Source organism: Garra rufa, chromosome 1, assembly GCF_049309525.1.
Source record: "Garra rufa chromosome 1, GarRuf1.0, whole genome shotgun sequence".
Classification (NCBI taxonomy): Eukaryota; Metazoa; Chordata; class Actinopteri; order Cypriniformes; family Cyprinidae; genus Garra; species Garra rufa.
The window spans coordinates 85,146,792-85,171,650 of record NC_133361.1 but is presented as its reverse complement, the minus strand read 5'-3'; the positions used below and the strand labels follow the sequence as shown (position 1 = coordinate 85,171,650).

Here is a 24,859-nt window from a genome sequence, read left to right as displayed (position 1 = left end):
GCCTGAAAATAGTAATTTCTTTAATTTTTGGATTTATTTATAGAGGAATTATTTGCTTCAGAACTTCATACCCATTATGAGCAATGTACAGTTTCACATTAAACCTTCAATGTGTCTGTAATAGTTATTGAATAACTATTAAGTTTTAAGTTACAAAGTAAGCTAAGCATTAAGCCTCAAATGAGGTTGACATTTTTCATTTTTAGAAAAAAAATTGGCTATGTTTTTATGCCATGGCGCTGTCCAAGTCTGTGGTGCTGAATGATCCTAACTGCACCTTAACGTTTCTGTAACGTTTTTGTGGTTATCCAAGTTAACCCCAAACCACTTAAATGTGATTAAGCACACTCCAAAGAATACACCACACCATGGAGATAGACATATTTATTGCATTTAACATTTTGAGCTATAGAGAGATCTCAACAAACAGCTCCAAAACTTGTTCAAAATGCAGTGTTCCTGCAGTCTGGCCACGTTTCCACGGCCAGATAAATTATTATTTTTAGAATTTTTGCATTGTAATTAGTAAAGAGCCATTTTAGGTGTTTTCTTTCTGCATTTTGTAGATTCTAAATAAAAAGTAAACTAACAAAAGATCAGCTGTCACAATTTCTTCTCCCTCACAAATCCAAGCGTGCTTACTAAAAACTGCATCACATAAAAGGCCAGCAGAAGACAAGCACTATATGAAACATAAACAGAATACAAAAATATTTAAATAAAAAATGTATTTCTATAACATATCAAATAGATAATACATATTTATTACAATGTAAACACACTTTCAGCATAAGCTCCTCCAACTGAACAGCTTATAAACACAAATCACAAATCCATGGTTGTTCTTCTAGTGGCATATTAATGTTGAGGCACTAAACATGAAACCACCTCTGGAATCTGGAAGGAAAGAGGATATGCTGTTAGATTTATTTCAAAAGTTTTGAAATTATTAAATGTAGTTGTGAAAACACATGTCTTCCCTTAACACACATAGTCAACAGGCAGAAATGGTATAGTGAAAACCTGTATGCATTGCTTCTGTGTGGGCTCTTTCTTTTTCTCCACACAGAGCAGCATTCCTCTTTTGACACTGCAATTATTTGAATGTAGTATTATAATTCATCTCTCTGTCTTTGACATGGAAATAAACTGTTCTTTTAAAGTCAGCAAACTTTCTTTGGCCAAATTGTTGGCCGCTCCTTGGGTGTTATTAATGCTGTCAGAATTGTTTGGCAACTCTTCCAGCACCTGGCCAATCTAGGAGGACAGCAGTGGAAATGAATAGACACAGTCTCACATGGGAAAAGGTGAGGACAGTTAATGTAAACCCATTCTCCCTCTACATTTACTAGCATCACAAAGACACCGCAGCTAGAACCATCCTCATGAAATGAATGTTGGATTGTGTCAGGTTTCCACTTAGTGTTCACCAAGTCTTCTGCTCCATACTTATTTCTTCTCATTTGGAAAAATTCGGTTTTTGAAAAATGCAGTGTGTGTATTAATGGTGGTCTTAAGCAACACCAACTATACTAATATACCATTATTAGCATATTGGAGCTAAACATAACTTTTTATAATAAACTATCATACCCAATCTTGTTTGCATGTCTGTTTGGCTTGTTTCATTTCATTTGTTCCACTTTTAGTGTCAAGTATTAAAATTTATGTCACTGTGAGCATGTAGACACTAAATTGGAGAAAAGTATATAAAGAAATTTTAACAACTAAGTCAAATAAATGTCACTGAAAAGATCAAACATTTACGGGCATTTCTATGTTTATATGTACTACCTTACCATTTGCATTTCTAGTCTTTGTATTACAGTCTTTTTACTTACCACAAAGCTACAATGTATGTTGCTGATATTTATGAAAGTGATGAGCCAAACATATTGCTCAAAGGTGACCTGTTTATCAGAAATGTAAATGATCATGTCTGTGTGATGTACATATAAAAATTAAGAATCTTGCTGTGCCACCTGTTCCCTTGTGCCATTAAAATGACGCATGTGGTGTAATGGCTTAGCTGGTAGAGATTTGCACCTTCATATTAAGCAAAGTTCTAAAATAGCACTCAATAGTCTAAAAATGATACAGCATTGCAATTTGAATTAAATTAGTTGAATTATTACATACACTGAAGACTATACTTATCAAGCATAAATACAAACCTAGTGGTACAATTATGCATTTATATTTTTGTTTTGATATGTGTTCCTCTCCTAATAGCCATTCAATGCGGGCTCAGTGTTTGGAATTCCTTGTGATGGAACAGATACTCCAGATTCTGGCCAGGAGACTTCACAATGGCTACAACCAGGTGGATTCATCCATAGTCCATAGCATGTTGACCTGTAATGATATGAATGACTTTAATATATGCAATTAATAAATAGTTTTCATTTTTGTATAAATACTTCATTAATTCTTCCTCTTCATGGAGTACCTTTGCAGGAAGCTGACATGCATCAAAACTTTTCTTGCTCTGTGTCACATCCTTGTGGATTCAGTTTTGTGGGATTTTTTTTTTTTTTTGTGGAACAGAAAAATTATTTGGAAATGGTTGATGGGGAATGTTGTTCCTTCTTCATCAACGTTTCTTGAGACTGGTCAAGGTTCACATGTGGCTCAGGTTGGAGCAATAGCTTTTGAGGAAGGTTTTCCTGAATGGTATAAAACCGTGAGGATGCATTGACAAAAATATGGGATGTCCTCTTCTCCCAACCGTGTCTCATCACCTGCTATTTGTTTATTCACCTCTTTAATGACCTGCTGAAAATTAGCAGAGAATTGTGATCTGCCATTGATGGATGCATGTCTTCTGTCTTCACTTTCACATATTTCCCAGTATAGAGCAAATGTGCAGAACAGTATAGGACTTCATTTCATCCCATGCAGAACTCATATGCTCTGTTGAGGTAAGAGCTGCTGAGCTCACACTTTGTATTAAAGCCCAGCTGTAAACAGTGTCAACCTGGTGAATATTTATCTGTGTGTATTTTAACAAATGCAATGTAAATTGCATAAGCTAATATGTGATTGGTGTTACTGAGTGATCGATGGACAGCATTTCACAAATAGGAAGAAGGGGTGCATCTTGACTGTTTCAATCAGTTGTTCTAATACTGACTAGCTGACCGAGAGGAGGAGAAGATAAACCATTAATAATTTTTTACATCAAGCACACATTTGCATACTAATAATGTTTTCCCAATTTAACAAATTTTATTTTCTCAGTACGTTTGTATAAAACTCTAATGGTTTAAAGTTACTGAACTTGCTAAATACACATGCACACATGAACAAACACTCATCTTGAACATGGTATTGAAACTAGAAAAAGTATATGCTCTATTGAGTAACAAGTTTTTGATGTTTGTTGTTGAAAAAATTTTTTGTAAGCAGCAGCAATTTAAACAATTTTACAAACTCACATTACGCATATACTTATAACTAATCAAACCACACATTGTTCATGTAGTTTCACATTTATGCTGTCCATCCTCAATCTAACCACAGGCTCTACTCTTCACCACAACGGTAACACTACAAAACCAACATAACTGAAACTTGGAAGCAGTGGATTTTTAGTTCCCAGCATGCTTTGCATAGGGCTGGACCAGAGGCCTAAATGTTTTTTGTTTTTGGTTTATTTTATTTTTTTGGGGGGGGGGGGAAAGACTTAGTAAAGTTTGTTGTTTGTTGTTATATTTGACATTTAAAAGTCAAAGTTTTTGTTGGTCAATTATTAAGGTTACCATTATGGTGAAGTGTAGACCTTGTGGTTAGGCTATGGGTACATATAATGACAACAGGTTGAAGTGCTCTTGTATGAATTGTTTTAAATGGTCAAAATAACGATACATGAAACTCTAACAGGTTCATAAAAATGCAGAAAACTTTACAATGGTTTGTAAATGAAAGTTTGTGTTGTATAACTAGAGTTTGTTGCGCTAACATCAGTGTTGCCAAGTCTGCATTTTTTTTTATTTTTTTTTTACACTGTTGCTGCAGGTGGGTTTTCATGTCAGCGGGTTGAAACGACCCCAGTAACATTATCTTATCTTTATTGACTTCTGAATAGATTGCAATTACATTACATTACATTTATTTATTCATTCATTCATACATACATGTATTGCATGTATTGTGTATTTTAATCTTTAAAAAACTTATTTTCTAAGAAACAGGAAAATGTCTGTATTTGGTCATTTGCCCTTGGCATGGACAGTCATTAATCTGCACCAACCTCTGATTGAGATAACCCTAAATATTAAATATGTATTAGCATTTAACTGTTCTTAAAAATATCACTTTATACAAAATAATTACTGACATGTTGTGAAGAGAGGCTGATAAGATTTAGATTTAGTTTTCCTTCCATTTTATTTTTTAGGTAAGGAATAACATCTGCAAAGTTTCATTTTTATGCTGACGATACAATTATTTACTCAACTGCATCTTCATTATCTCAAGCTATTACAATCCTTCGGGAGTGTTTTTGTACTTTACAGCTTTAGATCTGAAATTAGCTTTAAATACAAATAAAACTAAATACATTATTTTTACACATAGTTGTTCTATGACCACCACTCTATTTATTCTTTCAGTTGATGGCGAAAGAGATGCTGCTTATAAATATCTAGGAATATGGCTTGACGAGAAGTTGCCATTTGATGTTCATATTAATTCTCAGATTAATATGAACATTACAAGCAATTCCTTCTTTGAATATTTAAACACATTTTGTTGACTATAAGTAAAGTTGAACCTACATATCCACTAACTCTCACTGGAGTGTTAGTAGAGTACTAGTAGAGTGGTAGGTTTAGGGTTAGATTAACTTGACATGTACTTGCAAAGTTACTTATAGTCAGTAGATTATCTGTTGAAAGACCATCACAATAAAGAGTTAGCAGATATTAATTAAACTGTCTACTAATACTCTATTGAGAGTGTGTTGAGGTGCCACGTTACTTATTGTCAACAGAATGTTCAAAAGGGACCATCAACATAAAATATTACCGAAAAAATAAGGACTAAATAAACAAAATAAATCTTAAACAAATAATGCCAAATATTGCAATAAATAACTACTAAGCACAATGTGAATACATTTTATTTCTTTTAGAATTGTGATTTAATTATTTTAGAGTGATCTTCATGACTTTATTTCTTCTGTCTGTTTGATGGTATCCTGATCCCACACCTGTTTCTAAAGAAAATTACTGACCCCAAACTTTGAAAAAGGTGTTTATTGTTACTAAAGTTTTCTATTTTAAATAAATCCTCTTCTTTTTAACATTTTATTTATAAAGTAACATATTACAGGTTTCAGAAAAACAAAACAAAAAAATAGGCAGCACAACTGTTTGCAACACTGTCAGTAAATCAGCATATTAGATTTCTGAAGGATCATGTGACACAATGCTGAAAATTTAGATTTGCATCACAGTAATACATTATATTTTAAAGAATATTAAAATAGAAAACAACTATTTTCACAATAGTATTTTTTTTCTGTATTTTTAAATCAAATAAATGCACCCTTGATGAGTAGAAAAGTCTCCTTTAAAAAGGATTCAAAATCTTACTGATCCAAAACTGTGGGCGACCTTTCCCGTCTGCTTTGATAGGACTTGTCCACCCTTGGTGCCCTTTTCAGAATTTATACCAATGATCCGCCTGAAAAACAAATGCGTACATTCAGAATTAGTGTTTATAATGAGAATGTGAAGAGAAATTAATATATGAATCTAAGCATCTAACCACTGAATGAATTCCATCATGCATGCAGCCTCAGCTTGGTACTCAGCAACAGCAGCAACCCCAGACAGAAAACTTGGCTGGATGCCCTCACAGATTGCTGGAAGCAATCCAAAATACAGCCAACATTAAAGATGTCACGTGAATAAAAGGAAGGGTCTGGGTCCAGGTGCAGGGAAAGGATATTTATTAATTAAACAAATAAACAAACAAAGCAAAAGGCCAACACGGCACAGCATGACAAGAATCTAAGATCAAAAATAAACAAAACAGGAACACGGTCAAGGAGTCAGGATAACACACACGAAGACAGTACAGGAGACAATGCAGCCAGGATGAGTAGTGGGAAATGAGTGTTCTTATAGACCAGATAATTGTGGACAGATGTGAGTGTAATCAGTGCTAATGACTAGACAGGAGTGTACAATTAGGGATGTGTAGTGCAGGGAAGGGAAAACAGCGACCTCAGGTGGCTGAGGGGAGCCCCACAGCCCAGATCATGACAAAAGAAACAAAACAGCAACACTAAGAAAAACTCCCCTCAGAATACGGTTATGTACAAGTCAGAACAAACACAACATTGAAGGTCTATATTGAAGGTATATTAGACAATAAATGATAAGATAGCAAGCTAAAATTAGCAGACGAGATTTTGATAATTTCAGCATGCAGAGACATTAATCTGACTTTGTTGCTACAGTGTTTAAAAGCTTACTTACATTGCAGAAGAGTTTATAGTATATCATCTTTGATAGAACTCACCTTATAATCGTGGAATATCTGAATCAGAAATCCAGCTCCACTCTATCTTGGCACATTGACCAGTTTATCACTGAAATGGACAGATAAAACAGTTACAGTATCAGCACCCACAATTATTGCAGTTATTTGCAATTGCAAACATGCATTTGTGTAAAAGGAGCAAGACAAAGGTGCACTCACCGGTTAAGTCACAGTATAAAGACGAGTGAACTTTATGTGCTCGCTGACATTTTCTGTTTCAAAAATACTGTTAAGTACTGTTTTCTTTCCTTCATGCAACAAATACAGTAAAATACTGTAAAATAAATGTGTAACTGTAAAAAAAAAAACTTTATAAAAAAACTGTAAAAAAAGCACTGCTTTTGAATATAACAGGATTATACTGTTAAAATACTGCCATAAATTAACAGCAATTTTTAACAGTGATATTTTGCTGACTTTGACAACCTCACAAAGACCATATATATAAGGTTCTTCTCTGTTACTAAACTACCATCAAATTATTCTTGATTCTCATTCATTCTTGACTGTGAGAAAGTATGTGTTATCAGTGTGTGTGTGTGTGTGTGTGTGTGTGTGTGTGTGTGTGTGTATGTATATATATATATATATATATATGTATGTAATATATATATATATATATATATATATATACACACACACACACACACACACACACACACACACACTCACATGGGCTGTAAGCATTAAAACAATGCACTACAGTATTGCAGTGCATTAGAGCGCTGCATTTCAGCCTGGGACCACAATCCCGACTTTTTTAACACCCCTAGGCTTGGGCTTCAGGCCTATTTTCAAATCATAGTTCAGGCATCAGGCCTCTTGTTTTAGGCTTCTCATTATTTTTGTATTTTACACATATTTTAGAAATATTTGATATTTTTTATGTTGGGGGAAAGAACACAAGCCTTCACTTAGCTTTTGAGACCAGTTTGGACGGCGTTTATTGTCCTTCAGCACACAAAGAGATCTACGTTTAAGCGCATGCAATAGGCTGAAACTTGCCACAAAGAGTAAGGACATATCTGAAATATTTATTAACAATCTAGTGTGTTCTGAGTCAGTGTGGCAAAGATCCTGTCTCCAATCTCCTTTTTGGACACGTATTTAGAGATAAATTCATATTTACCGATTACATAATGAAAGAGTTTTTGTTTTCAATTTGTTTTATTTCGTTAAGTAATAATTTAAAGCTTTTTATAGATATATTTATCTTGTCTGTGAGGAATGTTTTCGCGGAGTTTCGTTATTTGTTTTGAAGCTCCTGTTCAATAACGCGACGGCAGAACGCGCATCATGTTTGTTTTCTTTTTTGTTTGTGTTTTGTTGAGTGCACACAAATAACATGGATACTTTTAAATTGCTTTCACTGAAAAAATTGCAACTGATCGCACTGGCGTCTCCATGTCCTGCAAAGCAAACTCTTGGAAATGCGTCTCTGCACACACTATTGGATACCTAACAGCGCACATTTATTTTTAACGTTCAAAGTAATTGTTCAGTACTTGAACTGTTTTATATCTATAATTTTTTTAAAGGCAAGTCGTGATGATTTGAGAAGGCAAAATGATCAAACAGAATATGATCAGTTTTCTGCTGGGCGCTTAAAAAACATAGGCCTACATTAGGGGTGATCGAGCGGGGCACAACCTAACGCGGGGTTAATTGTAACAAACGTGGTTTAAATATTTCCACACATGCTAACATAACCAAATTTACAGTATTTACTAGTTGCAATAGCAACACTATGCAGAGCAAAAAGTGCGTCAAAATTCAAAAGCCTTTTGAAGATATCTCTGAATATTTATTTTACCAAAGTAAAAGTATATTTCTGGCTGAAGTAAACTTTTCACTTCAGTTTTTAGTATTCATTTAAAATTAGACAATTCTGCTATTATTTTAATCTCCAATTTGTTGTTTATCAGTTTGGATAGTTTATTAAAGTGCCCCTATTATGCCTTTTCAAATATGATATTTCATGTAGTGTGTCATGTAGCTGTATGTGAACATAAACTATCTGCAAAGTTGTGACGCCGACAGTGCACTATAAATGAAGTTTTTGTCTAACAAAAAAAAGAGTCGGCTCACATTCGCCTAAACGAGTCGTCAGCAATTCGAATCTTTTTTCTGTAACGGCCACACGTCACGAGCTACACATTTGCGTAATGTCCGCCCACGTTCAATTTCGCGAACAACTTGCCCGCCCACAAACAGTAGGCCTACCATTTTCACGTGGATTAACGTTACATCATGTCAAGAAGACGCCCTGCGAGTGAATTTGTTTTATATGCCCTTCCGAAAGATGAAACTACCAAGGATGAGTGGTTAACATTAATTTTTTCAACACCTCAGCAGTCCAATTCCAATCTTGTGTTGTGTTCGCGTCATTTTACTGATGACTGTTTTTCCAATCTTGGGGAGTAACGTTACAACGCGAGATTCACCAAACGCTTGGTTTTAAAAAATGGATCAGTGCCCAGTTTATTTGGACCGGCTTGCTCCTCTGAACTTCTACCTGTAAGTATGATTAATAATTGATGATTGTATTTTCTAGCGATCGTTCAAAATACGTCTTTGTGTACGTTATGGTGTGTAACAACCCCGCACATGTCTTGGTAAGCGGCTAACTTGCGTTTCTGTAGTTCTGTTGTTCAGCTGTGAGTGCAATGTAGTCTAAAAATTGTGATTGATGCAGCTTGACTGTCTGTCTGCCTTATTAGTTTAAGTAATGATAATGATAAACGATGGCTTAACGCAGTGTTATGGGTTGTACGTTACAGTGTTGAAGTTCACAACGTAGAGGTGTGCCCGGTTCGCTTACAAAAGCAAATTGCAAGCACTTCCCACAGTTATAATATGACACCCACTGAGAAACGTCCTGCTCCAGTCGTGCTTGCAAAACAGTTTCTTGTCTATGTGCCACTTCAACCGTTTCATCGTCAGACTCCGGCTCGAATTGATAGGGTAAAATCGAGGCTATCTTTTCTACGCATTAACAGGTCTCCACAGCTGTCGTTCAGTTATGCCAATGGGCGTTTCGTTTTGCGCTGAAGCGGTAGACCAATCCAAAAGGACTGCACCATCTGACCAATCACAGCAGTGAGGGCTCACGGAAAGGAGGGGTTTAGAGAGACTGATTCTTCGAACTGCTTCACACGAGTCGTTTACGAATCATTTAGAAACGGGGTAAAATTAAATCTAATTTTTGAGAAAACTAAAGTGTTTTTTGAACTTGCATACATGTAAACCTGTTTTAAGAGACTATTACAACAATATTAACTACCTTTAACATGGCATAATAGGGGCACTTTAATGCTTGGCAAACCAGCAGAAGACACTAACCTGTTTTATATTCCTGCAGATGGGGAATAATATTGTAACACTGTGTGACAATATGCCCCGCCGTTATTAAACTATGCTATTCTATGACATTAGCGGTGTAATTTACACTATTTACTTTTATGGGTTTTGATAAGAAACCACAAGAAACAGGTGAATAAAGGCTGACAATCAATGTTTAATGTTCAGAAGTTATTATTTCAAGAAATGTAAAGCATTTTGGCTGGTTTATTTGTCTGGTGTTCTATGAGAGCTGTGTGTGTTTTTCTGAATGTCTAAATGTGTTTCATCTATTTGTCCACATTGTTTTGAACTACTGTACAGCTGTGTGTTGCGATCAGGGCCGTTCCAAGCATTGTTGCGATGTGTTCATTGTCAAACTCCAAAATTAGATCATTTTTATTTTTTTAAAAACGTCATTACTTCATTTGAAAAAGTTAACACGTATATTTTACTGACAAAATATTTTAGTTTGTTGTGTATATATTTTTTTTCATTCGATCAGATAACATTTTAAGCTGTCATATGGTCGTGTTACAACGTGCCCCTCAGATGTTACAATGTACCCCACCTACGGGGCATGTTGTCACGTTTCACTTCCTTTCTTTTGAGGTAAATAACGAAAAACGTATACACTGTAAATATGAAACAAAGCGATATATTTGTACTAGACAAGTGTGAAAATAATGTGGATAAAAGTTTTACTCTGAACACCAAGTGGATTTACATAAACCGCGAAATTCAAAAAGTTATTGTGCCCCGCTCTCCCCTATATATTATTATTATATTTATATTTATTATACAAAATTATATTTAACAAACAAAAATGCTCCAAACGTTTTTCTAAATTTACTTAATAAAAAACGACACTAGATATATAATCACATTGCCAATGCATAAAAAAACTGAACTATTTTAATAGCTGAAACTATTATTAGTATAGGCCTAAGTTGTTTTGGGAAAAGGGGAAAAAAAGACAGGCTCGAGTCGGATTCACGGTCGAGAATTCTGATGAGCTGTTGGACAAGGTCACTAATCTTAGTTCATAGAGATCTCTGTGTCTGTGATTAGCTACATTGCTGAATGCTGCAAAACACATTTGAATAGTTTGCCATGTCTTCAATTCCTTTTGCTTTCGTTTGAGGGAATTTAGCACTGTCTGCTACCCTCGTACAACCAGGCTTGGCTAACCGCTCCAGTTGCAGAGGGCTGTCGGGGATTCCATGACTAATATAATATATATAAAGCATAAATGTTTCTTCATTATTGTATTTGTGCATCCACAGCTGAGTAGGTTTTATAATAAATTGAGAACAAAATATGAATATCGCATTTGCTGGACAACACCTGCCACCTTATGGGGTGTTTTTACTTGAGTACACTGTCGTGTTACACCAGTTATGTGTCTGACCAAGCAAATGAATAAATAACTCATTGTAACAGACAAGATCAAGATAATGAACACTCCTGATACACCGTGTGACACTACAGTTAGTACAATTAAAAAATTATAATGAGAAAATTACAAAATACATTTACATTTATTATTGTTTAAAATGTTGTTAATGTTAATGGATTTGTTTCAGCTATTTAAAATGTAACTATTTAAAATCTTTGATGTCATGTTCGCTGATGACTTTAGTACCATGGACAGTGAATTGTTAGCAGGCTGCCGTAATGGAAACGTAATTTGTAGATGGTCCCTCAGATGAGCGATGACGTCACGACACTCCATAGAGGTAAGCGTGTTTATCAGCTTCTTTAAAACGCCGACTTCTGCAGAAAAATGCGTTGTAGTTTGTGCTCATAATATTGGGTAATGATATTTGACCAAAAATAGCCTTTTTTTGATGCAGATTAACAGAGTTATTGAACACGGAAGTCCGAATGTGCGAATATAAAACCAACTTTACCGCAGTCGTAAAGTTTAGTAACGACCAATGGAGCGAAGCGGGCGTTTTCGCTCAACAACTAACTGGACATCATTATTAACAGCACCAAAAACGTAACCTATAAGGTAATATATATAAATACAGTAACTTACCTTTGATAGATGTGCTGAATAAACTGAACGAGGCAGATCTTCACTGAACTGTATTTCACGCTCCGAGTCAGTATGAAAATGGCGACTTCAAACTTCCCGGGGTGACGAAACACGGAAGAGTGCCACTAGAGCGTCAGTGGACAAAAGAATATTGCATCCGTAGTGGTTTAGCACTACCATTGAGAATGAATGGGAAACGGTTTAGGGCCGTTTAGCTAAACTATTCTCGGCTGCCGCGCGGGGCCAGGCGGCCCGGGTTCGACTCCCGGTATGGGAAGGCGGGCTCCTCTTTGCTACCGGTCAGGATTCCTGGTTTTCACCCAGGCGGCCTGGGTTCGACTCCCGGTATGGGAAGGCGGGCTCCTCTTTGCTACCGGTCAGGAGATAACGGTTACAATGCAAGACCACGCTTGTTTTTTCGAATGCGTGGCGTGAGTATTTTTGGAATCTTTTTTTTTTACCCGGACAAGGCTTCCGCTGACCAGTTCCCACGAAATGAAATCCGAACTAGCCAATAATCAGCAACTTATCCGGTTAAAACCGCGTCTCAGTTTCATTGTTAATCTCATGATTTTTTCATTTCTGTACCTTGACAGACCAACGATAGGCTGTTTTTCCTTGAGATAACGGTTACAATGTAAGACCATGCTTGTTTTTTCAAATGCGTGGCGTGAGTATTTTTGGAATCTTTTTTTTACCAGGACAAGGCTTCCGCTGACCAGTTCTCTTATGGTCTAGCGGTCAGGATTCCTGGTTTTCACCCAGGCGGCCCGGGTTCGACTCCCGGTATGGGAAGGCGGGGGGGGCAAAAGAGCTTTCCCTGACCGGGAATCGAACCCAGGCCGCGGCGGTGAGAGCGCCGAATCCTAACCACTAGACCACCAGGGAAGAGCCGATCTAATGCTGGCCTGCTAATAACATGAGAACAAGCAGACAGCAATACAGGCTTCTGTCACGTCGAAAACCAACGAGTCGGGCTGCAAGCCTGTTTTTGTGTGTTTAAGCACATTTTTTTTTTCGTTTGTTTGTTTTCGTTTGGGTGCATAATGGCGGACGGATGCACGGTAACAGACATGGATACGGCTGGAGGAACGCGAGAGGTTGACGGACACGGATCTGAAAGAAGACGACGAGACGGGAATACAATGGATGGTCATAAAAGGATTAACAGGACAAAGATGGATTATTTAAAAGAAGCTACAGTGAGTGTGGATATTTCGAATGTGAACGCGAGGGCGGAGGACATCATAAAAGCAGTGACGGAAAGGATTGGAAAAGGAAACATTTTAGCGGTAAGACCAAAGCAAAACAAAGAATATGAAGTGACTGTAGAAAACGTGGAAGACGTGGAGGCGTTGGTGGAAGGATTAAAAATCAAGGACACGATGTGTGAAGTTAAAAGGCTCCAAAATAGAGACTATGTTGTTTCGTTCATGCACCTGCCTGTATAGACGATCGAGAGATTTTAGAAAAATTGTAAGGGTGGGGAGTTACCCCTATTTCGGGCATCAAAAGACGAGTGTATCCGGGCACGACCATTGAAGATGGAACGAGATTTATTAAGTCTCGTTTTCCTAAGGAGGTTGCCTCTCTCCCATATAGCACAAAGCTAGATACAGCTGAAGGGTTTCAGTATTTCAGGGTGATGCACAGCCATCAGATTAAAACCTGTCGGCTGTGTATGAGCCCTGAACATATCATGAAAGACTGCCCTGACTTTAAGTGCTATAAATGTGAGGAGAGAGGACATTTTGCGAGAGAGTGTAACGCGGTGAGATGCCCGGATTGCCAAAAAGTTTTAACTAAATGCGAATGCTGGTTTGAGCAAGACGTGACTCATATGAACGGGCAGGTGCATGAACGAGACAACGCGTTGGTGGGGGAAGATGACGCTGTGCCAGAACGGAGTGAGGAGGGAGAGGAAATAAACGAAAGTTACGGAGAGCCGATAGAGATGGAAAAACCAAGCGATGATAATTTACAAGGGGTGACAGAGATTGAAGATAAAAGAACTACTGATGGGAACACAGAGAGTATGATGGAGGAACAAGAAAACAATGAACAGTTAAAGGAGATCCAAAATAAAGAGGATAAAGGAAATTCAGAGCAAACGGAGCAGGAGGAAGGACTACTGGAACAAGTGGATTCATCTGAAAGACTGGAAAAAGTGAAGGAAGGAAAAGAGGACTCAAACAGTACATGTGAAGGAAAAGAGAAAAGAACAGCGATCACAAATAGAAGAAGGCGTAAACTCAAGGTAAAACCAAACTTAGAAGGAATAAGGAAAAGTCTTATGAACAAAGAGTTAGGGAAGAACAGATATGAAGTATTAAAAGAGGCAAGTGAAATGGACTAATGATATGGTTTTTTTAAGTGATTTAATTTATTTATTTTTCTTTTATCTTTTAATGGTTTTAAATTGTGTTAGTTTTAATGCAAGAGGACTGATGGATATGGGTAAATTTACGAGAGTACAAGAAAAATGCAAATACCAAGATATTATTGCCTTACAAGAAACAAACTGGAATCAAAATGTGATGTTTGATATTAAGAAGAGGTGGGATGGAGGAGTTTTATATAACAATGGAGATGGGAGATCTGGGAGAGGTGTTGCTTTTTTAATGAAGGATGATGTGTTTAAAGAAAGTAAAATTGTGTATAAGGATTCAATAGGTAAATGTTTAATGATAGAGATGAAATATGAGGGGAAAATTTTGTGTTTAGTAAATGTACATGCACCTGGAGAAGGAAAAGAAAAAAAAGAGTTTTTTTATGTTTTAAGAAATATTGTAAACAAGTACAAGGAAATAATAATGATGGGAGATTTTAATACTGTTTTTAGTAAACAAGATATGGCAGAAGGAATGGTTTTTAAAGGAGATATGGGGAGGAATGATTTAAAAATTCTAATGGAAGAAAATAATATAATAGATGTTTGGAGAGAAAGAAATGAAAGAAAAAAGGAATTTTCAAGGAGACAAATAGTAGGGAATTTTGTATGCCAAACTAGAATCGACTATATTTTATGCAAAAGAAGAATGGAGAATCTTATCGAAAAGATTAAGTACGAGGAAACCAGTTTCAGTGACCATAAGTTTTTATTTTTTAGCTTGGACGGGGGTAAAAAGCAACAAGGACCGGGAGTTTGGATTTTAAATACACAGATTTTAAAAGATGAAGGTTATGTATTGAGAGTTAAAGAAATTATAGAGAAAGAAATGAAAAACAAATTGTATTAAGAGGATAAAAGAATATGGTGGGAAAACGTAAAATTTCTAATAAAAAAGTTCTCTATAAAATATTGTAGTTTAACACAGAAGTGTAAAAGGTTCAAAGAAAGAGAAATAAAAGAGAGTATGGAAACGGAATTGAAAAAGGATATCAAAGATATAGAAAAGATAAAAGAAATGGAAGAGAAACTGAAAGAAATAGAAGAAAATAAATATGAAGGAGCGAGGCTTAGGAGCAAAGCAAAATATGTGGTAGAGGGAGAAAAAAGAGAGGAAAAGCTGAAACAATAAAAGAAATAAGGGGAAAAAATGGAGAAATTGTAGAAGCAAATGATAAGATCTTAGAGGAAATAAGGTATTTCTATGAGGATTTGTTTAGTGCAAGAGGAGTAGAAAAAGAGGAAGAAGAGAAACTGTTAAAGCTGATAAAAACGAAAGTAAACGAGAAAGATAAAGAAGAGTGTGATCAAGAAATTAGAGAAGAGGAGATCGAAAGAGCAATAGGAGAACTGAATAAAAGGAAAAGCCCAGGAATAGATGGATTGGGAGCTGAGTTTTATGTATGTTTTAAGGGAGTTTTAACAATGATTTTAAATGGGGTTTTTAAAGAGATTTTTGAAAAAGAAGAAATTAATGAAAGAACAGGGATGGGGTTAATGAAATTGATATATAAAAGAAAAGGGGAAAAAGTAGATTTTAAAAATTTTAGACCTATTACGATGCAAAACACGGATCTTAAAATTTTAGCAAAGGTTTTAGCAAATAGATTAAAGGGAGTAATACCGAGTATAATTACGACAAACCAAGCATATGGAGTCAAAGGAAGAGACATTGTGGATATAACAATGAGTATAAGGGATATGATATGGTACATGAAAGAAAAGAAAGAAGAGGGGTATATAATTAGTGTGGATTTTGAAAAGGCTTTTGATAGGGTTGAGCATGAGTATTTATTTGATGTTTTAAGGGAATTTGGTTTTGGAGAGATTTTTTCTAAATGGATTGAGATTTTATATAAAGGTGCGTTAACAAAGATTAAATGTAATGGTTTTTTAACAGATTGTTTTAAAATTACAAGATCGATTAGACAAGGGTGTCCGCTTTCGGCTCTATTGTATTCACTCGTGGCAGAACCGCTGGGACTATTAATAAAACAGAAGAAAGGAATAATAGGAATAGAAATCGAAAATAAAGAGGTAGAGGGGAAAATCTTTCAATATGCTGATGACACGACAATTATAGTTAAAACGAAGGAAAGTGTTAAAGAGGTCATGAAAGCTTTGAATGAATACTGTAGAGGATCAGGAAGTAAAGTAAACGAGGATAAGACAGTGTATATGAGATTTGGCAAAGCTATGGTTGTAACAGATTGTTTTGATTTTAAAGAAGTGGAGGAAATGAAGATTTTAGGAATTTTAATGGGGAAAAATGAAAAGAAAACAAGAGACGAAATGTGGGATCAGCTGATAATGGAGATAGAGCGGAGGTTAAACTTTTGGAAAATGAGAGCACTAAACTTGAAGGGAAAGGATTTAATATGGAATGTCTTAATGATATCTAAAGTATGGTATGTTTTATATGTTATTAATATACCGGTGTGGATTGAAAAGAGGCTGAAGAAATGTGTTATGAATTTTTTATGGGACGGAAAACCGCCAAGAATTGCATATAATACGATTCTAGGAGAGGTGGAAAAGGGAGGTTTGAATTTAATGGACGTGGAGCAGCGGAAAAATGCTTTAAGAGTGAAAGTTGTAAAAAAATACTTAAACGAAGAGAATAAAACAGAATGGAAGAAAACAATGATATACTTTTTGAACAAATGTGGGGATTTTAAAATGGGAGACGACGTATTGTGGATGAAAACTAAAATGTGGATGACTGAAGGACTACCAAATTTTTACCGAGAAATGTTTAGCGCATGGGGAAAGTTTTTATAAAAAATTGAGTATGAACCACGCGGAAGAGAAGCAATTTTAAACCAACCTTTGTTTTTAAATCAAAACGTTTTAAAACAAGGGAAAGAACTGTTTTTTAGGAAATGGATGGGAGTAGGTATCACAAAAATAAGAGATGTCTTATATGAATTTAAAGAAGGTTTTTTTAAGTACACAATATATTGTGGACACGATGGAGGAAGCAAAGGAAGAATACAATGTACAGGAATTAGAAAATAAGTATGAAGATATAAAGAATGCAATACCTAAAGAATGGATTGAAAGAGTTAACAATGCAGAAGAAGACTCAAAAGACAAAAACATTTCTGTAAGAGTGGGGGAAAATCTGCATGTGTTTAAAGATTGTACTGTCAGGATCTTATATGCTGTTTTTAGAGATGATTTGTTTAAAGAACCGATTGTAAATAAGTACTGGGAAAGAAAATTCAAAGATTTAAAGAAAGAATGTATATGGAGAAACATGAGAGGGAAATGTGTGGAGATAAAGTTGGAATGTTTAGACTATTTTATAAGACATGAAGTGATTTTCACTGACTCTGTTTTATATAAGATTGATTGTAAAGTGTGCCAAAAAGAAGTGGAATGGATTTTACACATGTTTTTATACTGTAAAGAATTGGAGGGATTTTTAAAGAAATGTAAAGAAGTGGTTAAAGGTTTGACAGAGGGGTGGGACGAAAATGTAATGGAATGGGACAGAGTGATGATGTTTGGATGGGAAAAGAAGGGAAAAAACAAAAAGTTAATAAACTTATGGATAAGTTTAATGAAAAGTGCAATATGGGAAAGAAGAAATGTGGCTAAAAATGAAAAAGTGGTTTTAGATGTTTGGACTTTGTTTAAAAGAAAAACAGAACTGTACATTAAAACACTGCATGGGTATTTTAAATGTGAAAACAGATTGAATGAATTTTATCATGTCTTTACACTTCAAGTTTATCAAGTTTTAAAGGATCTTTTGTGGACGCTGCCAGAACGTGAAAACGATTAAATGTGAAAATGATTGTATTTATTTTCTGATTAAATTATTTGGGTTTACAATAACAGTTTTTTTTTTTTTTCTTCCCACGTTTGTTGTGCCTTAAAAGATTTGATGTGGAAACTGACAGAAGATTCTGGAATTCTGAATGTATGTATAAGGAATGTGCAGTGAAAATGTTTTGTTTATGAAAAACTTTTACTTTTATTGTATTTTTAATGTTTGAAATTTCTTAATAAAAAAAAAATAAAAAAATGGATAACGCGTCTGACTACGGATCAGAAGATTCTAGGTTCGACTCCTTGCTTGCTATGATTTTATAATATACACTATAATTTTATATGTTAAGTATAATAAAAAACTAAAAAAAAAACTAACACAACCATACCTGTAGTATTGCGAGAACCACTGTCAATTGAATTGCTCTCTCAGTCGAAAATGGCCTCTACGCAAAGGTTTTCTTTCAGTGAGATTTTGTCACAGGTGTTTTACAGTGAAAGTTGGGGGGTGTTTCAGAGTGTTGTTAAGTAATCAACAAAGACATCAATTACTTTAAGCAACGGTAAACTTTCGTCACCACAACAGAAGACCCGCCTCTCCATTCAATCGATTGGACAATGGAAAAGAACGCGAATGACGTTGGGCATTTTTCCGCTCAGAGTTTTTTTTTTTTTTTCAACTTCAGGCACTCAGAGCGCTGCTGCAAAAACGTGAGGCGCCGGGGGCGCATAAACAGCGCGCAGAGCGCTCACTGCCAACAGAAAACCATTCAAAACAGGCGCCTCCAACGGCAAAAACGCGTTCGGTGTGATCGCCGCCTAATCCAAATTTTTAATAGGCCGAGGTTGGGAGCCCACAGACCCGTACCTTCGATAGCTCAGCTGGTAGAGCGGAGGACTGTAGGCAGGAGAGTTGGACATCCTTAGGTCGCTGGTTTGACTCCGGCTCGAAGGAGGTAGTTTTTCACGTGCCCACCTTTTTTGGGGGGGGGGGCATCTGAAAGCGGCCAACAGAGCTTGATTTCACAGTTCGCCGTTGGGGGGAGGGGGGAAAAAGCGCATTGCCTGACCGGGAATCGAACCCGGGCCGCAGCGGTGAGAGTGCCGAATCCTAACCACTAGACCAACAGGGAAGAGCATATCTGACGCGGGCCTGCTAATAAAATGAGAACAAGCAGACAGCAATACATGCTTCTGTCACGTCGAAAACCAACAAGTCGGGCGCAAGCACGAAGTACCCTAGACGGTGGGCCAGTGGCGCAATGGATAACGTGTCTGACTACGGATCAGAAGATTCTAGGTTCGACTCCTGGCTGGTTCCCTCTCTGCTTTTTGCGTAATGCAGTATGGTTTTGATGTCACGGGCTTGCCGAAATGTTGCCCTATTCCTACGTGCCACCCGGTCTCTGAGGAAAAGTTGGACACGAAATTAAATCCGAACTAGCCAAAAATCAGCAACTTACCCGGTTAAAAGCGTGTCTCAGTTTCATCGTTAATCTCATGCTTTTTTCATTTCTGAACCTTGACAGATCGGCAATAGGCTGTTTTTCCTTGAGATAACGGGTTACAATGCAAGACCACGCTTGTTTTTTCAAATGCATGGCATGAGTATTTTTCGAATCTTTTTTTCTTACCCGGACAAGGCTATCACTAAGCAGTTCCCATATGGTCTAGCGGTCAGGATTCCTGGTTTTCGACTCCCGGTATGGGAAGGTGGGCTCCTCTTTGCTTGCCTCTTCAAAACGGGCCTCACGTCTTTCTGCGTCGAAAGCCATTTTTTGGCCAGCAGTCGAGCTGTAGAAACATAATAGGCCGAGGTTGGGACCCCACAGACCCGTGCCTTCGATAGCTCAGCTGGTAGACGAACTTATTTAGGTTTAAATAAAAACACCAAACGCGTATTTTAGTTTTAAGCAACGACAAAAACAGCTGTCCTGTCAGTCAAATCAAAGGATTATAGCGCGAGTGCTCTAAAATCTTAGTTTTTGCTGTTAAGTAAACTGTCATATTAGCAGAAACATAAATAATACAGCTCCGGGTTACCCACAATAGACACCAAAGGTTTCTCCTCCATTTCTTGCAGTCTCCGGACTTTTTAAGCAACGGTAAACTTTCGTCACCACAACAGAAGACCCGCCTCTCCATTCAATCGATTGGACAATGGAAAAGAACGCGAATGACGTTGGGCATTTTTCCGCTCAGAGTTGATTTTTTTTTTTCAACTTCAGGCGCTCAGAGCGCTCCTGCAAAAACGTGAGGCGCCAGTGGCGCATAAACAGCGTGCAGAACGCACACTGCCACCAGAAAACCATTCAAAAGAGGCGCCTCCAACGGCAAAAACGTGTTCGGTGTGATCGCCGCCTAATCCAAATTTTTGCGTAATGCAGTTTAAAATCTTTTTTTTTTTTTACAAAGACAAGGCTTTCACTGACCTGTTTCCATATGGTCTAGTGGTCAGGCTTCCTGGTTTTCACCCAGGCAGCCTGGGTTCGACTCCCGGTATGGGAAGGCGGGCTCCTTTTTGCTACCAGTCAGGATTCCTGGTTTTCACCCAGGCAGCCCGGGTTCGACTCCCGGTATGGGAAGGCGGGCTCCTTTTTGCTACCAGTCAGGATTCCTGGTTTTCACCCAGGCGTGCCCGGGTTCGACTCCCGGTATTGGAAGGCGGGCTCCTCTTTGCTTGCCTCTTCAAAATGGTCCGCACGTCTTTCTGCGTCGAAAGCCATTTTTTGGCCAGCAGTCGAGCTGCAGAAATATAATAGGCCGAGGTTGGGACCTCACAGATCCGTGCCTTCGATAGCTCAGCTGGTAGAGCTGAGGTTGGGCATTTTTCCGCTCAGAGTTTATTTTTTTTTTCAACTTCAGGCGCTCAGAGTGCTCCTGCAAAAGCTGATATGTAATATATGTAAGTTTTAGAACATAACTACAGCCGAAATATATTTAAAGTGCAAAAACTTTGAATAAAATATCAATAATCAGTAATATAAATCTTATAAAATATTAATTTGTCATTTCAAAAATGATTTCATTCATTTGGACATCATTTATGTGATAATTACTGATAAATAAAACATTCAGTAAACACTTCAATGTATGGCAACACTGTAATATGAACTGGGAAGCTTGTGATCATCCTTACTCCCATATAAATATACAGGAAAGTAGAGAAAACATTTTTTTTTTTCAGATAATTTATTGTAAATATACACTCCAAAAACATTGCTTTAAAGGACAAAGAGATAAAATTCCCTTTCACTTCTTTTCTCCTCGTTTTTTTCTTTTCTCTCTCTCTTTTCTTTCTTTTTCTCTTTTCCCCCTTCTCCCCCCTCCTTCCTTTTCTTCCCCCCCCTTAACAGACTATTGTTCCCCAGCTTTGGCGCAATCGGTTAGCGCGTTCGGCTGTTAACCGAAAGGTTGGTGGTTCGAGCCCACCCAGGGACGTGTGAAATGCCGGTGTTTTGCACGCGCGTCAGGTGTCCACTAACGCCTATGCCATTCTTAGGGTTGCGAGGCACAGCTTTCTCAGGGCGTTTATCCTGTGCACCTTCAATAAGCTGGCTTCTTTTAAAAGAAGTCAGCGGCGGGTGTTTGGTGAACATTTTCACCAGCTCGAGTTTGCTGTGGCATGTGGATTCATTCTTTACTGATGATCTGTCTCTGGGGCTCATCTAGTTGACATGGTATCCGCTGACATTCGGCTGAAGGTGCTGATCCACCATCTGCTCTTGGTACGGACTGGATCCGGGGGACTGCAGTGACCATCTAATCGGAATACAGAATGGATATGGCGGCTACGGTGACCTCAGAATAAGAACAAACAGACTAATATTAATGTAGATGCAAAAGTTCCATGTTGCCACAGTGTCAGATTGGAGAGGATCTGGTTTTCACAGTCTTGCGTCGATGGCCGTCTAGGTGAAGAGGTCTTCACTGATGATCTGTCTCTGGGGCTCATCCAGCTTGCTATCACCTTGTCGGATCACATCCACGTAGCTGCAAGAAAAGGTCACGACCGTCACCGGTCTTCTGTCGCAGAGGCAATGTTGTAGCTTGTGTGGTTTATCTGAGGTGTGATCATTGCTGGTTGTAAACTTTCCCCGATATCCCATCTGGATGATTTGAAATACAGTCAGCTTCTCAGTTTTTGCCGGTCTCTCTGGACGCTTCTTGAAAAACAAAGTTTTGCTTCGTTTTGTTAGAGTGGCTGGTTGTTGGTCCTCGTCAAAGAGGTGTCTACAGATCATAGCGTGCCGGAGCCAGAAGATTTGTTGTTTTGTCAATATGCTCTCAAGACTTCGCTGCAGGTATCATTAAACTACAGCACAATCACAGCTCACCGCTACCCATCGTAAACAGGTTGGGCCTGTCTGTTCTGGTGGGCTCTCAGTGGTGCTAAATCATCAAATGAAGAGGACGGGATTCAAACCCACACAAACCAAGGTGAGCCTAGCACAACGGATTAGCCTTGCATCGCCTTAACCACTCGACCACCCCGTCACTTTCCGTGGTCCTTTAATTAACACTCCCGATTCAGACCATCGGCTCATTAGTAGAGCACTCAGTGAACTGAACTGAGTGTGTCAGATAAGGAAGACACAAAAAGCGCAGAGTGGGGTCCCCAGGACGAGGATTACTGCTAAAGGAGCCGAACAACGAGGATGGGATTCGAACCCACGCGTGCAGAGCACAATGGATTAGCAGTCCATCGCCTTAACCACTCGGCCACCTCGTCATTTTACGTGACATTTTTTATTTAGCACTCCTGATTCAGATCATCAGTTCATTAGTAGAGAACTCAAAGAACTGAACTGAGTGTGTTAGATAAGGAGGACACACAAAAAGTTTAGCATGGGGTCCCCAGGACCCGGATTAAGGTCCAGTGCTAAAGGAACCGAACGACAAGAATGGATTCCAACCATTGCACAGAGCAAAATGGATTAGCAGTCCATCGCCTTAACCACTCGGCCACCCCGTCCCCTTGCTGACCGAGATAGGCCATGCTGCGGACCTTTTCAGCTGCTGCTGCCGTGCTTTCAGCTGGCTGTTTTGAGCACAGAGGGAATAGTGAATGAGCCGTCTTTTACACACCTCTAATCTGTTCCGTAGAAACACGGTGCAGCAACCCGTGGCAGGAGACTGTTTGTGCGGCAGTTTAAAGCTTGCTACCACCTTGTCGGTTCACATCCACGTAGGTGCAGAAAAAGGTCACGACCGTCGCCTGCATTCTTTCGCAGAGGCAATATTGTAGCCTATGAGGTTTGTCCGAGGCGCGATCATTGCTGGTTGAAAACTTTACCCAATACCCCGCCAGGATGACTTGAAATACAGTTATCTTTGGCAATTTTTGCTAGTCTCTCTGGAGGCTTAGAGTTTTGTTGAGAAATATAGCCTTGTTTCGTTTAGGGTTTTTTTTCCTCGCCAAAAAAACGGTCTGCTGATGATAGTGCGCCAGAGCCAGAAGGTTTGTTGTTTTGTCAATGTGTTCTCAAGACAAGTATCGTTAAACTGCAACGCAATTACAGCTCACCGTTACCCATCGTAAACATGTTGGACCTGTCTGGTCCGGTGGCCTCTCAGTGGCGCTAAAGCTTCGAATGCGTGTCGAGCACAATGTATTAGCCTTCAACCGCCTTAACCACTGGACCACCTCGTCATCCGGCGGGGTTTCTTTATTTAACATTCCTGATTCATGTGCATGTGGATGCATTCTTCGTCTTTTGTTTCAGCCGCCGAGGGCCTGTTTTCCACTGAGGCCCTGCGCCAAACTCCCTATGAGACACAATCGAACGTTAGTAGTAACCTCCGATTACGGCCGAATGTGGATTCTGCTCGGACGACGGGGCACCGGTACATCCTTTGTAGCTTTAGCTTATTAGCCAAACGCTACACCAGTTTGCCATTTCCCATGAAATCATCCTTGATTTCCATAAGAAAGGTGCCCCAAATTGGTGGAAAATCACATCTCAACCATACGCTGTCCAAAGCATTAAACCGCCTTCACGCGGCAAAACAGAACATGTTGTTGGCCCGCACTGCTGGGTCAAACTGCGCTTCCCAAAAACAGATTGGGTCAAAACTGACAGAAGAAATCTCTAAGCCTGCTTTAAGCCCTACCCACGGGACGGGTTGACAGTCTCGCACAACGCGAGAGCCTCAGTTTCGCCTGTGTAATTTGGGGGCCAATGAAAACTGCATCCAACTAAAATTACAAACAAAATTTTAGGACTCTAATGATGTTTCAAATGTAACTTTTCTCATCTCTGTTGTTAGGTTGTAACCATCTCTGAGACTCAAAGTGTCAGAACTCGCCTAAGCTGGTTTTGCAAAATGGAGGTCAAGACTATACTTTCAGGGATCATTTCTATAGTTTCTAACTAGGAAATGTGTTTCAAAAGTGTAGTGTCTCCCAAACTACGATGATGAGCTTTGATACTCTTTTCTGAGCGTGAATCGGGTGTGGGGTAATGGTTTGTTTCATATGCTCCACACCATTGATGAACGTTCTGTGTGGCATTTAAGCAGCATAGAAGAAGAGAGTATGGTCAGAGTGGTCTCTGAAAAATGTAAATAACAGATTAAAAATCTTATGAGTCGTTATGATTGAGATTTTTTTTTTTTTTTTTACATTTTTGTTGGTGGGTGTCACCAGCCTTGATATTCAGAATGTCAGGATAAGATGTCAGCTGGTTCTATCAACTTAAAGTTGCCATAAAATGCATTGAGAGAATATTTTAATTTGTTCTTTGATATCTGCATAG

The 24,859-nt window shown here is 38.1% G+C and overlaps 6 non-coding genes across 6 annotated transcripts; 5 read left to right on the top strand and 1 right to left on the bottom strand.

Annotated features, from left to right (window-relative positions):
• Positions 1 to 12,658: 12,658 nt before the first annotated feature.
• Positions 12,659 to 12,730, top strand: trnae-uuc (transfer RNA glutamic acid (anticodon UUC)). Its single transcript has one exon. It is a non-coding gene; the product is annotated as a tRNA-Glu (tRNA).
• A 21-nt stretch (positions 12,731 to 12,751) lies between these two features.
• On the bottom strand, positions 12,752 to 12,823 carry trnae-cuc (transfer RNA glutamic acid (anticodon CUC)). The gene has a single exon. It is a non-coding gene; the product is annotated as a tRNA-Glu (tRNA).
• A 6,526-nt stretch (positions 12,824 to 19,349) lies between these two features.
• On the top strand, positions 19,350 to 19,422 carry trnar-acg (transfer RNA arginine (anticodon ACG)). Its single transcript has one exon. It is a non-coding gene; the product is annotated as a tRNA-Arg (tRNA).
• Positions 19,423 to 22,124: 2,702 nt separating this feature from the next.
• On the top strand, positions 22,125 to 22,263 carry LOC141286803 (U4 spliceosomal RNA). The gene has a single exon (XR_012339354.1). It is a non-coding gene; the product is annotated as a U4 spliceosomal RNA (small nuclear RNA).
• A 1,060-nt stretch (positions 22,264 to 23,323) lies between these two features.
• LOC141284741 (U4 spliceosomal RNA) lies at positions 23,324 to 23,464 on the top strand. Its single transcript, XR_012338482.1, has one exon. It is a non-coding gene; the product is annotated as a U4 spliceosomal RNA (small nuclear RNA).
• A 973-nt stretch (positions 23,465 to 24,437) lies between these two features.
• On the top strand, positions 24,438 to 24,653 carry LOC141347511 (small nucleolar RNA U3). The gene has a single exon (XR_012357373.1). It is a non-coding gene; the product is annotated as a small nucleolar RNA U3 (small nucleolar RNA).
• The last annotated feature ends 206 nt before the right edge of the window (positions 24,654 to 24,859 follow it).